Consider the following 13,170-nt stretch of genomic DNA (forward strand, 5'->3'; position numbering starts at 1 on the left):
CCTACTGTACGGTATAAAGGTAGTGACTGCCTTTACCTCCGTGACTACTGTCTCCACAGGCTGTTCTGTTGTGGTGGGGCGGAGAGCGCGCCTAATCTGTCATTCTGCGTACCCACTTTTTTGGAACACAGTTCTGAGGTGTTCCAGCTCAGACTTTCTGAGTGTGGAACATTGCATCCCCTACATACTAGTTTTTTAGTACCCCATTTCTCTGCGTAGCGTAGTGGCAGCTGTCTGCATGAAAATACAGGTCAGTGAGAGTTTTCTTCCAATACACACCGTGTCCCAATATACCATCAGCTCCTCTCTTGAAGATCACGTCCAGGAATGGTAATCATCCTGCTAATTCGGTCAAAATAATGAATTCGATGCTAGAACATATGGAGTTCAAATGCGTAAGGAAGTCACTTGCATAAAAGGGAAAAAAGTGGATATGTTTTGGATGACGCCAGGACTTCATCCTCGAAGTACTCCATACACCGCAGGCACGAGTGGACTCCCCCTTGCGACTCCTTCCGTTTGAGCATGGTATTTACCATTAAACTAAAAATACTTTGAGGTCGGGACGCTAGGAAAGGTCGGTGATCTTCTCGTCGTTCTCACAACTAAGCCCTGGTGTCACTCAAACGAAACGACGAAAAAACTCACCACAATATCTGAGTCTTCCACACTGACGTTGTCGAAAAAACTTACAAAATCCACAGAATTGTTGACTTGATGACGGCATTTCCCTCGTAAGGGCTAAGTATTTCCGTCGGGTATTTTGCCAGCAAATATGTAGGTACCCTAATGTTGCTAACAGTGGGGCGGAACGGCACCCCTTCTTTGTGGAATGCTGGGCGTCCATAAAGTCTTAGCGGTACAGGTCCTCGCGGTAACATTTTCTTGGCTACACCCTCTGGTAAATCTGTGTTCTCGAGAAGAGTCCTAGTCTTATCTCCATCTTCTTTGTGGGGTCAGCGTTGATTTTTGTGTAGGAGTCGTCATATACACTCCTGGAAATTGAAATAAGAACACCGTGAATTCATTGTCCCAGGAAGGGGAAACTTTATTGACACATTCCTGGGGTCAGATACATCACATGATCACACTGACAGAACCACAGGCACATAGACACAGGCAACAGAGCATGCACAATGTCGGCACTAGTACAGTGTATATCCAGCTTTCGCAGCAATGCAGGCTGCTATTCTCCCATGGAGACGATCGTAGAGATGCTGGATGTAGGCCTGTGGAACGGCTTGCCATGCCATTTCCACCTGGCGCCTCAGTTGGACCAGCGTTCGTGCTGGACGTGCAGACCGCGTGAGACGACGCTTCATCCAGTCCCAAACATGCTCAATGGGGGACAGATCCGGAGATCTTGCTGGCCAGGGTAGTTGACTTACACCTTCTAGAGCACATTGGGTGGCACGGGATACATGCGGACGTCCATTGTCCTGTTGGAACAGCAAGTTCCCTTGCCGGTCTAGGAATGGTAGAACGATGGGTTCGATGACGGTTTGGATGTACCGTGCACTATTCAGTGTCCCCTCGACGATCACCAGTGGTGTACGGCCAGTGTAGGAGATCGCTCCCCACACCATGATGCCGGGTGTTGGCCCTGTGTGCCTCGGTCGTATGCAGTCCTGATTGTGGCGCTCATCTGCACGGCGCCAAACACGCATACGACCATCATTGGCACCAAGGCAGAAGCGACTCTCATCGCTGAAGACGACACGTCTCCATTCGTCCCTCCATTCACGCATGTCGCGACACCACTGGAGGCGGGCTGCACGATGTTGGGCCGTGAGCGGAAGACGGCCTAACGGTGTGCGGGACCGTAGCCCAGCTTCATGGAGACGGTTGCGAATGGTCCTCGCCGATACCCCAGGAGCAACAGTGTCCCTAATTTGCTGGGAAGTGGCGGTGCGGTCCCCTACGGCACTGCGTAGGATCCTACGGTCTTGGCGTGCATCCGTGCGTCGCTGCGGTCCGGTCCCAGGTCGACGGGCACGTGCACCTTCCGCCGACCACTGGCGACAACATCGATGTACTGTGGAGACCTCACGCCCCACGTGTTGAGCAATTCGGCGGTACGTCCACCCGGCCTCCCGCATGCCCACTATACGCCCTCGCTCAAAGTCCGTCAACTGCACATACGGTTCACGTCCACGCTGTCGCGGCATGCTACCAGTGTTAAAGACTGCGATGGAGCTCCGTATGCCACGGCAAACTGGCTGACACTGACGGCGGCGGTGCACAAATGCTGCGCAGCTAGCGCCATTCGACGGCCAACACCGCGGTTCCTGGTGTGTCCGCTGTGCCGTGCGTGTGATCATTGCTTGTACAGCCCTCTCGCAGTGTCCGGAGCAAGTATGGTGGGTCTGACACACCGGTGTCAATGTGTTCTTTTTTCCATTTCCAGGAGTGTAGCATGTTCTGCATCTTATCAATGTACTCCTTGCGGGAAAGGACAACACTAGTATAGCCTTGTTGCGTAAACAGAAAACCCGCCGCCAACCAGAAGAGCTGCAGAACAAGTTTCAACAATCGTTTCCTGAGTCATAATCCTAAGGGCTGCAAACTGCACAAAACCAGGGTTCCAGAAACTCAGCGATTAATCTGCGATCAGATGCTCAGTGACTCAGTTCGTTAGCGCATCTGACGACGGCGACATGTCTGACCACCGAAATACTGTTCCCATAGGACACCATGAATCTGCAGTAAACCCGTGGACTCTTCGGTCAGTAGTAAATTTAATCAGCAGCTGTATTCCTAATTTGGAAAGCCGACAAATGCATCATCGGCTTCTAAGACTATTTTCGGAGGAAAAAAAAATACTTTCGGAAAGTGACATTTCAGATAGAATACAATTTGTTTGGCTCCTTGGAGATAATTCGGCTGGAAATAGTTTTGTTGAATGACTGGTCCCGAGTATCAATCATCATTGGTGAAATATTTAAGATACCCATTCCGATTGCCGCAAGCTGCAGGTGTACGAAAGTAAGAAGGAACTTGAGCTTGACTTACAACGTGCATTGGTTGATATTAAACGAAATTCAAAAAAGATAGTGAGAAGCAGGCAGCACCAACCGCCTGACTCAACATTTCTTAGCTTCATAAAAAACAGGCAAAAATATACGGTTCTTATTTTATTGAATGATTGAAGCTTAACTAAAAAGTCGGGTATGTCAATAGGTATCAGTACTTTTGTTCTGATCATGTTTAGGACGTGTAGTTTAGTGTGCTGGAGAAATCTTATATGTTATGTTCTCTTGCACTGTTGCCGATCTCAGCTTTGTCACGTCATGAGAAGTAAACATAGCTGTGGCGTTCTCCATTTGTACCATTGAAGTATTGCGTTCTCTCATCCATTATTGATGCTCTGTAGGTGCATCACGACTCAAAATTCATGAGGGATATTCATTCACTGCCAGTGGATAGAACAATTATAAAGCGATCGAACAAGCGTGAAGGAAGACGAAACAGCAAGATGCTCCATCCACTACTTGTGCAAACACTGCGCAAGTCGGTGACCTAATTTTGAATGACCAAGGAGTAATTGTGCATGAAGCGGCAAACTAAAGCACATTAGCTTTGTTTCTTCGTGTACCAACGATAAGTGGCTCACCTTTCATTAAGTCCGCCAAGCTGGGACCTATAACGGCACCGTAAATTTTCGTTTTCCGCAATGTGATAAGGCTTTAAATTGAAAAGTATGGCGTATGGGCCCAGCAAAATTTCTCTCATTTATATCAGTGGGAATATGATTGCAACAATTTTATCAACTTCCCGGGTCCTTAAACTGATCAACAGACTTGAATGTGTTAACTGTGAAGTACTCTTGTGCATATTTAGTTCTCCTTCGCTTTTTCTGTTGAACTGATGACAAGTCCTGCTTTACTTACTAGCTTGTCAACACCTTTGTAAATCTTCCCAAGAGTTTTTTACTTTCCCTCTCCATCGCTATGTCATCTGTCACATACTAGCCGTAATCCATTACACTCTTCAACTTTATTCTGTCTTAAGACTCTCTTCAGGATCAGATTACACACCAGACACGAGAGTGCAGTTCCTTTTGTTAATCTAGATCTAACGTGGAAGGGTTTTCAGTGTAATCCTCCAGGACATGCTATTGTTCTTGATTCACCCACCACTGAATCATTTCAATGAGTTTATTCGGGATTCGTAATCAAATTGATCATCATTACTATTATTTGCCCGCTTCAGAAGGTACATGATTCATTGTAGCAATATATGCGTTTGGTGGGAGATTGGAGAAAAACCGACGTGAGTCGAAGGCAGTAAATACAGATTTTTAGTGCGCGTCGATGCCACTCCTCGAGGGTTGCGGCTCTCGTAATGTGTTCAAATCGCGTTTCCTAGAAAACACCTGAGAAGTGCATCATACTAGAATAGCATCTGTTAGATCTAAGTATTTACGACAATCGTGTGACAGACAAGCATAGTAGCTCACCTGTTACCTGTATACGTCCCTTGCAGGTGTACATGATTTGCCAATGTGACTGATCATTTGTACTGTAGAGAGCTGTGCCGACCACTTGTACTCAAAAGACAGGTTCTTGCTTCAAGTTGAAAGGATTCTGACGTAAGTTAAGCGTTCTCACTGTCACAAAGGGATTCAAGAGTCATTTGTGTCTGGGGTGAGACTTCTTGTTAGGAAGGGGGCGGCATCATTCGTTGGATGGAGAGTTATCGACAGACGTTGAAGTAAGTTAGGGAGTTCCCCATGGAAGTGTGTAGCGACTCTTGATATTCATGTTGTGTATTAATTAATTAGCAGACAATATTCATAGTCCCCTGCAGTTTTCGCACAATGATGCAGTTATCTGTAACGAAGTAATCTGTAGAACACAGAGCTCAAATACACTCCTGGAAATTGAAATAAGAACACCGTGAATTCATTGTCCCAGGAAGGGGAAACTTTATTGACACATTCCTGGGGTCAGATACATCACATGATCACACTGACAGAACCACAGGCACATAGACACAGGCAACAGAGCATGCACAATGTCGGCACTAGTACAGTGTATATCCACCTTTCGCAGCAATGCAGGCTGCTATTCTCCCATGGAGACGATCGTAGAGATGCTGGATGTAGTCCTGTGGAACGGCTTGCCATGCCATTTCCACCTGGCGCCTCAGTTGGACCAGCGTTCGTGCTGGACGTGCAGACCGCGTGAGACGACGCTTCATCCAGTCCCAAACATGCTCAATGGGGGACAGATCCGGAGATCTTGCTGGCCATGGTAGTTGACTTACACCTTCTAGAGCACGTTGGGTGGCACGGGATACATGCGGACGTGCATTGTCCTGTTGGAACAGCAAGTTCCCTTGCCGGTCTAGGAATGGTAGAACGATGGGTTCGATGACGGTTTGGATGTACCGTGCACTATTCAGTGTCCCCTCGACGATCTCCAGTGGTGTACGGCCAGTGTAGGAGATCGCTCCCCACACCATGATGCCGGGTGTTGGCCCTGTGTGCCTCGGTCGTATGCAGTCCTGATTGTGGCGCTCACCTGCACGGCGCCAAACACGCATACGACCATCATTGGCACCAAGGCAGAAGCGACTCTCATCACTGAAGACGACACGTCTCCATTCGTCCCTCCATTCACGCCTGTCGCGACACCACTGGAGGCGGGCTGCACGATGTTGGGGCGTGAGCGGAAGACGGCCTAACGGTGTGCGGGACCGTAGCCCAGCTTCATGGAGACGGTTGCGAATGGTCCTCGCCGATACCCCAGGAGCAACAGTGTCCCTAATTTGCTGGGAAGTGGCGGTGCGGTCCCCTACGGCACTGCGTAGGATCCTACGGTCTTGGCGTGCATCCGTGTGTCGCTGCGGTCCGGTCCCAGGTCTACGGGCACGTGCACCTTCCGCCGACCACTGGCGACAACATCGATATACTGTGGAGACCTCACGCCCCACGTGTTGAGCAATTCGGCGGTACGTCCACCCGGCCTCCCGCATGCCCACTATACGCCCTCGCTCAAAGTCCGTCAACTGCACATACGGTTCACGCCCACGCTGTCGCGGCATGCTACCAGTGTTAAAGACTGCGATGGAGCTCCGTATGCCACGGCAAACTGGCTGACACTGACGGCGGCGGTGCACAAATGCTGCGCAGCTAGCGCCATTCGACGGCCAACACCGCGGTTCCTGGTGTGTCCGCTGTGCCGTGCGTGTGATCATTGCTTGTACAGCCCTCTCGCAGTGTCCAGAGCAAGTATGGTGGGTCTGACACACCGGTGTCAATGTGTTCTTTTTTCCATTTCCAGGAGTGTATTTAGTCAGATATTGATAAAAGTTGAAGTGGTTAAAATATGGTAACTTAAATGTTTAAATATATAAAATTATTCCCTTCACAAAACGAGAAAACGACTTAGTATCCTGCGTGTAAAAATTTGCAGGGATACAAAATGGATCGATCATGTAGGCTTAGTTGTAGGTAGAGCCGGTGTAGATTTTGATTCTCTGGTAGGATATTAATAAAAGGCAGCCAGTCTACACACTTACGACCACACCCATAATACTGCTGAAGTTGTGCGAGCCGCACCAGATGGGACATCTAAGTGATACTTTAGTCAAACAAAGAAGGGCAACACGAACGGTCACAGTTTTGTAAATCCCCCGGTAGAGCGTTGAGGTGATTCTGGAAAATATGACCTGGTAGACCATTAGAGACCTAATACCGCGATAGTATGCTTAGAAAGTTACAAGGGAGAATTAAATGATGCATCTAGAGATATTCAACAAGCCCTGTATTTAGACTAGTGCAGACGTAGATGTAGAGGAAGAACGCCTCATGACGTTTATCACATCCATCTGGTGCCTGTGAGTTGCTGAATAAATACAGGGGATGTACAAAAACATGGAAACATCAAAAACACAACACATTTCCACGCTTAATACGTTGCAGAAAAACAGTTGGTATTAAGAACAGCTTCCAGTCTTTTCAGAATGGATAAATACAGAGTTTTTTTCTGGTTTTCAAGTAAATCTTACACCATTCTCTCTGCAAATTAGTAGCAAGTTGAGATAACGATGTTGGAGGTGGATTTTAAACGCTCCCTTACCTCCAAAGTAGACCACAAAGGCTCAGTAAGACTAGGTGTGGTGACGATAATGAACAGTGGAGATGCCACAATTCATTCTCAGCTCGCGAAACGTTTTCTGTACGATGCGAGCTGTGTGAAGAGGGTCTCTGTAGTCTTCGAACAAAGCATCACCATTGAGGATTAAACAATGTACCATGGGATGGATCGATTAGGGAAACTGGTCACATAATCCTTTGCAGCAATGCGCTGTAGAGTATCCATGGTGCCCGTGGAACACCACAGTATGGCTGCTCAAATTATAACCTAACTTCCGCCATGTTTCATTCTAGGTCGTTAGCTCTGCCAGAAGGTGAAAACAGTGTGAAACAAGACTCATCCGATCGAATGACCCTCTTCGATTGCTCCATAGTCCATGTTGTATGGTTTCGGGAGGTTTTCCCTTCACGAGAATTTGTATTACTGATGAGTGGGAGTGGCAGCTGTTCTGTAACTTCGTGGTGATGGAGATCCCTTCTTGTTGTTTTGGTGCTGACAAGATTGGCCCGCCCGAGATTCAGTTTGCAATTTTTGTTCTGTTATTTCTCGTCATAACCGTCTAGATTCACCACCTGTTACTATCACACAACATTTACTTTCGACCACGTTGTGACGTAGTGGATGACGTTCTTCCGCTTTCCCTGCATGCAGTATAAATCTTCGGCAAACTGCCTCTTGAAACCCCAAACATTTCGGCTGTTTTGGTTGCCGGAGCACCAGTCATACGAGAACCAATCACTAGTCTACGTTCGGAGTTACTTAACTCTAACGTAATGCACTCACATCTATATAGAGCATTCTTCTGATCACAGCTGATAGTTGCAACATATTGAGGGCATTGCACAGGCTCCGTTCGTGGTCAGACACAACAACCTTCCATTTGTGTTCAAGCATGCATTTTTCACTATATTTCCGTACATTTTACCTACTCGCTGTATATTCATAGTACCAAAATTTACTGATTCAAGTAATAGTTCATGGTCTAAATGTTGTTCTCGAACTCTATTGGCATATATCGCATATCACAAATTAAAAATCGTCTTATTCATTTATCGTCGTAATGTAGATAGTGACTCCGAGTTTAGACTAAGAAAGTAGCTTTGTATACGCGGACGGTTCTGTAACGTTTTTGATTGGCTTCCGCCTGTTGTATGCTTAAGGTCGGTGTAGTTCAGGAATAGCTATGGTACTTCTTGCAAGTACATCTAATCAATGTTGAATAAAAAACTGGTGTTGGATATATTTTAATAAGCAGTATAGTCAAGAAGCAATATGTGGCTGCGAATAATTTTTTCCTGTAGATATTGCATCAACACAGACCTGTAAAATTACGATAAATCTACTGATTGAAATAACAGCTAACATCAAAGTGATGTTGAACTGGTGAATTTTTGTTTAAATAGTTAGCTGTCTTTTCGAATCTATATTCCCCAACAAGAAACTGAATGCATTCGACTAAATACGAGGTGCGGCTAGAAAAAAAACCGGACTGATGCTGGAAAAAACATTTATTTACAATTATTTACAATTTCATGTTATCTCCTTCAATGTACTCTCCTCCTCGGTCTCAACACCGCTCCATACGAATTTTCCACTGTTCATAGCAATGCTGCAGATCATTTTCGGTAAGTCCATACATTACTTCCGTCGCTTTTTCTTTTACTGCTACAACAGTCTCAAATCTAGTTCCTTTCAAAGCTGACTTGACTTTAGGGAAAAGAAAAATTCACAGGGGGCCAAATCAGGTGAGTAGGGTGGATGATCTAAGATGGGAATGTTGTGTTTTGCCAAAAACGTCTTCACTGACAACGCACTGTGAGCTGGGGCATTGTCTTGGTGAAGGATCCATGACTTTTTTCTCCACAAATCGTTCCGTTTTCTCCGTACTCGCTCACGTAGGGTAGCCAGGACGCTAATGTAGTAATGCTGATTCACTGTTTGTCCGTCTGGTACCCAATCAATGTGCACAATCCCTTTGATGTCAAAAAAGACAATCATCATTGCCTTGAATTTCGATTTTGACATTCGTGCTTTTTTTTGTCGTGGAGAACGAGGAGTTTTCCAATGCATGGATTGGCGTTTAGTTTCGGGATCGTAAGTAAAAAGCCACGATTCATCGCAAGTAATAACATTTTGTAAGAAGGTGGGATCACTTTCAATGTTTTCTAGGATGTCAGAACAAATCATTCTTCGGCGTTCCTTCTGTTCAATTGTGAGACACTTTGGAACCATTTTTGAACACACTTTGTTCATGTTGAAACTTTAATGAAGAATCTGCCTAACACTTTCCTTGTCAACTCCTGTTAACTGAGACACTGCTCTGATTGTTAAACGGCGATCTTGTCGAACAAGTTTACCGATTTTTTCAATGTTTGCATCAGTTTTTGCTGACAATGGTCTGCCAGTGCGAGTGTCATCACTGGTGTCTTCGCGGCCATCTTTAAATCGTTTAAACCACTCAAACACTTGTGTTCGCGATAAACAATCATCGCCGTACACTTGTTGTAACATTACAAACGTTTCACTTGCAGATTTTCCTAGTTTGAAACAAAATTTGATGTTAACACGCTGTTCCTTCTGTACACTCAACATTTTCCGACGCACAGACAAAACGTCAACTACTTAAAACAGACGCCACGGGCAGACTGAGTGCAGGAGGCAGATGAAACTCGAGCAGTAGGCGGAGCGAGAGTCACGTGACAGGCCACGCGACTTTCAGCCTTATTGCATTCGTTTTATTGTTTCACCAGTACTAGTCCGGTTTTTTTCTAGCCACACCTCGTAGCATAGTTTGCTGCAGATGATCAAAAATGAATTCTGTCTTATGATTGCTCATCCCTCCAACAATGTTTAGAAGTTGGCGACTATAATTTAGTGCTGAGCTGTGCAACAGCAATATTTTCCTTCAGTCGTCCTTATCGATCTTGCCGCACCTTGATAACTCCATGGTTTGATCGACTGCAGTCTTAATTTTTCCTCCAGAGGGTAGCGAGGGCAGAGACGTAAGTTATTTAGCTGCTTGCTCGGTGTCGCCGGAAATTAGCCGGGGTGTAGAGAGTCAGGTGACCAGTGGCTGGACGGCGTGTTTCCGGCTGTTACGACCTCAAGTTTGCTACAGGCGCCGGTACGATCGGCCTACCGTGTGAGTTTGTAACAAGGAAACGGCGGCGCCTGCGGATATCAGTAGTTGTAGTAGTGAGGGCTGTCTTCACTCGTGACAGTGTTGGGGGTATCTTGATGGTGCCCTGTCAGTGCAGTGGCGAGCGTTTGTGAGGATCAGCCATCATTCTGGAACAGATGATGCATCAGAGGTGAATTCTGTCCAGTATCGTGGCACGTTCTCAGCATTGACAAGCTACAGTCCTAATAAATTTCTCGATAGTTGACGACAGTCACTTGCCGCTACAGTGTTGCCACACTGGCTGCCAACTTTCGCTCGGTTGTAGGGGACTCACAAACACTTAACAAATGATAAATGTTGGATGTAGCCGCCACGAGGTAAGTCGGAAGTGCGAGATTCTCTGTCGACAGCTGATTTTATGTGACCAATGACCTAAACTGCGGCGGACGACGCGTTCTATAGCCCTGAATTTAAGCTCGTGATGTGCAACGTCACTGAGAAAAAGGCGGCCAACAATCTGGGGCAGATCACTTTGTTCACGACGATTAAAGCTAACCGCCGACGGCCTTGAAGCGATGGTAACACTGGTTCTCGTCAGATATCACCGAAATAAAGCGCTGTCGGGATTCGCTTGCAACTGGATGGGTCACCGCCCGGGTCTGTCGAGTGCTGTTGGCAAGCGGGATGCACTCAGCCCTTGAGAGGCCAATTAAGGAGCTACTTGACGTAGCAGCACCGGTCACGCAAACTGATAACGGCCGGGAGAGCGGTATGTTGATCACATGCCTCTCCGTATCCACGTCCAGTGACGCCTAAGGGCTAAGGATGATACAGTGGCCGGTCGGTATAGCTGGGCCCTCAACGCCTGCTAGGATGGTGCTCTTTTTTCTTTTAATTAAAGCTAACCTCAGCGAGAAAACCCAAGGTGGAAAAATTTCAGTTCTAGCGCTAAAAGCGAAATGTTATTTCTCGCTATCATTGGTTGCCTGGAACTACAATCATGCTCATAAATTAAGGATAATGCTGATACATGGACAAACAACGCTCTGGTTGGCGGTTTGCGGGTTTAAGTCACCTCGGTGCATGACCACGCGGCGCGTTTGACCTGCGGTCGTCGTACGGTGGCGTTGGCAGCAGTCCACATACACAGAGGTGTGTTGGTGCATGTCAGAGAGCGGTGCAGCGAGTAGGGTGCAGACGTTTTCAGAGGTGCTAATGGTAACTGTCCGTTGAAAATGGCTCAAAGAACACATATTGATGACGTTATGAGAGGTAGAATACTAGGGCAACTGGAGGCTGGTCAAACACAGCAGGTCATAGGACGGGCCCACCGTGTGCCGCAAAGTGTGAACTCAAGATTATGCCAACGATTCCAGCAGACAGGAAACGTGTCCAGGCGCTACAGTAGGGAACGTTCACACTATTCAACACCACAAGAAGACCAGTATCTCACCATCAGTGCCCGAAGACGGCCACGGAGTATTCTACTGCAGGTAGCCTTGCTCCGGACCTTATCACAGCCACTGGAACAGTTGTCACCAGACAAATACAAACGACTGAACAGACTGGTTTATTCGCCCGGAGACCTGCAAGGTGCATTCCTCTGACCCCTGGACACAGGAGAGGCCGTAAAGCTAGTGTCAAGAACACAGTACATGGTCATTGGAACAGTCGTCCCAGGTTATGTTCACGGACGAGTCCAGGTATAGTCTGAATAGTGATTTCACCGGATTTTGATCTGGCGTGAACCAGGAACCAGATACCAACGCCTTAATGTCCTTGAAAGGGACGTATGGAAGTCGTTGTTTGATAGTGTGGGGTGGGATTATGATTGGTGCATGTACACCGCTGCATGCCTTTGACAGAGGAACTGTAACAGGTCAGGTGTATCGAGACGTCATTTTGCACCAGTATGTCCGCCTTTTCCTCCTGATGGATAATAACGCACGGCCCCACCGAGATACCATCGTGGAGGAGTACCTTAAAACAGAAAATATCAGGCAAATGTAGTGGCCTGCATGTTCTCCAGACCTAAACCCCATGGACCACGCGTGGGGGTCGCTCTCGGTCCACGTATCGCTGCACTTCTTCAAACCTCTAGGACACTTCAGGAGCACCGAGAGGCACTGGTGCAAGAATAGTAGGATATACCCCAGCAGCTGCTCGATCACCTGATCCAGAGTTTCGGGACCGTTTTCTCAAGTTATCACCCATGGACTTACAGATCTGTGTCGTGTGTATTCCGTATGTGCCTATGCTATTAGCACCAGTTTTGCGTAGTGCCACGTTGTGTGGCACCACATTCTGCAATTGTCCTTAATTTTTGAGCATGAGTGTATGATCACACACTGGATACACATGCTGCCGCGTTACCAACCGACGAGCAGCTTTCAATGGCACTTGGTTGCAGATTATAGGCGATACAAACAGATTTTAAACGAAAAATTAATAACCTACAAAAAAGTCATTACGATGGAGGAAATTATGTGGAAAAGAATCAGAAAAAAATACATTTAAATCGGTTAACCGAATAAAAATAATAATCAGACTCTTTCATCGTATTTAGAAATTAAAAAAAAAATATTTCTGTAGACACGTATATGGTGCTGAATCGCGTCTTGTGCGGAAGTATCCACTAGTGCAAGGCTGGGTATGAAACGTGTGTATTTCATTAGGATCGGTGTGTGTATGTGTGTGTGTGTGTGTGTGTGTGTGTGTGTGTGTGTGTGTGTGTGTGTGCGTGTGTTTGTGTGTGTGTGTGTGTGTGTGTGTGTGTGTGAGTTTGTTTGTGTGTGTTGTTGTTGTTGTTGTTGTTGACTTTGTGTGGTTATCATACGTGTCGAAATACGAAGTAATAGTGTGAGATCCGTGATTCGGGATCCAAACACATCAAGAAACTGACCAATTGTTGTGGCAGTTTAGCAACGGCGAAGGGTTCGTGCGAGA

The 13,170-nt window shown here is 46.6% G+C and overlaps 1 protein-coding gene across 1 annotated transcript in view; it reads right to left on the reverse strand.

The window, feature by feature from the left end:
- LOC126259554 (glutamate receptor 1-like) overlaps positions 1–13,170 on the reverse strand; it is a 545,373-nt gene that overhangs the window by 242,902 nt on the left and 289,301 nt on the right. The window lies entirely within an intron of this gene.

Source organism: Schistocerca nitens, chromosome 5 (genome assembly GCF_023898315.1).
Source record: "Schistocerca nitens isolate TAMUIC-IGC-003100 chromosome 5, iqSchNite1.1, whole genome shotgun sequence".
Taxonomy (NCBI): Eukaryota; Metazoa; Arthropoda; class Insecta; order Orthoptera; family Acrididae; genus Schistocerca; species Schistocerca nitens.